The sequence below is a fragment of the Echinococcus granulosus genome (genome assembly GCF_000524195.1).
Source record: "Echinococcus granulosus chromosome Unknown EG_S00368, whole genome shotgun sequence".
NCBI lineage: Eukaryota > Metazoa > Platyhelminthes > Cestoda > Cyclophyllidea > Taeniidae > Echinococcus > Echinococcus granulosus.
Genome location: NW_020170748.1, coordinates 10,475 through 12,390, shown reverse-complemented (window position 1 = coordinate 12,390; position 1,916 = coordinate 10,475).

The window sequence follows — 1,916 nt, the reverse complement described above, 5'->3', positions numbered from 1 at the left end:
CTGAGGCGAAGTCAAATCTCCTCTCTTCTGCCTTGTAGCATTTTGGCAACTGCCTATTACACCACCTAGCCGAACATTCCAAGTGCCAGTGTGATTGTTGTCATTACGATTCTAAACTCCACCGGTCTAGACCCGGGACTAATCACTCTTCTTTAGGCTGTTGAGTGGCTTAAGTAAGCAATTTACAGACCGAGCTACCTCCCCATGAAATATGACTTGTCTTGATAGTTGCTTACGCTTTAGCAGTCGTCTGCGGTCAGGAAACACTGTCTTTTCCCACTTGTCCTGCGCCGCTTCCGTGTATCACACTTTAAGAATAAGGAAATGGGTATGAAGGGTTAAAAACTGTAAAGAAGATGCATATCACAGCCTTTTAATGAAATTGTAGGTAGATAATTCCTTCCAACTATGTACGCGTTCCCGACTCACTTGCGAATAGATTTATGAAACGGTAGATAGTTTGTTTTCCAAAGACCAAACTGTTCTTACTAGGTCAGTAAACAAGAGATTGAATGGATGAACGTGATTGACAAACGCCTGTTTACTAGACGATTTGCAATGCTTCGGATGGTCTCATTGATTGCAGACACATACTATCTACGCGAATTATGTTAACTCCGTATTTAGCCGTCAGTTCGGTAAACAAATTTAATATGTACAGTTTTGCACGATGAGTAAAAATTTTAGGCCGGCCTTGTTTTTTGAGGTAAAAGTGAATAGTGAAGCTACATTATTCTCTATGTTTGAGGGACGGAATTAAGGCTTTATAACACAGCCTCTAACATAAGAAAACGAGGACTCTCCTACGTCACCGCAACGATACGTATTTCCTTGCACATGACGAGAAGCAATTATGCTTCGCTAATGCGGTATCGTGAAGGGCATTTCAAGTTCTGAGGCGAAGTCAAATCTCCTCTCTTCTGCCTTGTAGCATTTTGGCAACTGCCTATTACACCACCTAGCCGAACATTCCAAGTGCCAGTGTGATTGTTGTCATTACGATTCTAAACTCCACCGGTCTAGACCCGGGACTAATCACTCTTCTTTAGGCTGTTGAGTGGCTTAAGTAAGCAATTTACAGACCGAGCTACCTCCCCATGAAATATGACTTGTCTTGATAGTTGCTTACGCTTTAGCAGTCGTCTGCGGTCAGGAAACACTGTCTTTTCCCACTTGTCCTGCGCCGCTTCCGTGTATCACACTTTAAGAATAAGGAAATGGGTATGAAGGGTTAAAAACTGTAAAGAAGATGCATATCACAGCCTTTTAATGAAATTGTAGGTAGATAATTCCTTCCAACTATGTACGCGTTCCCGACTCACTTGCGAATAGATTTATGAAACGGTAGATAGTTTGTTTTCCAAAGACCAAACTGTTCTTACTAGGTCAGTAAACAAGAGATTGAATGGATGAACGTGATTGACAAACGCCTGTTTACTAGACGATTTGCAATGCTTCGGATGGTCTCATTGATTGCAGACACATACTATCTACGCGAATTATGTTAACTCCGTATTTAGCCGTCAGTTCGGTAAACAAATTTAATATGTACAGTTTTGCACGATGAGTAAAAATTTTAGGCCGGCCTTGTTTTTTGAGGTAAAAGTGAATAGTGAAGCTACATTATTCTCTATGTTTGAGGGACGGAATTAAGGCTTTATAACACAGCCTCTAACATAAGAAAACGAGGACTCTCCTACGTCACCGCAACGATACGTATTTCCTTGCACATGACGAGAAGCAATTATGCTTCGCTAATGCGGTATCGTGAAGGGCATTTCAAGTTGTTACTTGTAATTAAAGAACATATTTGACCTGAATTTGCTATCGTCGGGAGATGAAAGCGTCTACCACATCGATTCGAGAAAAAAGGGTCTTTAAGTGAAGTAGTGCATGGCGGCAGGTCATTAAGAAAA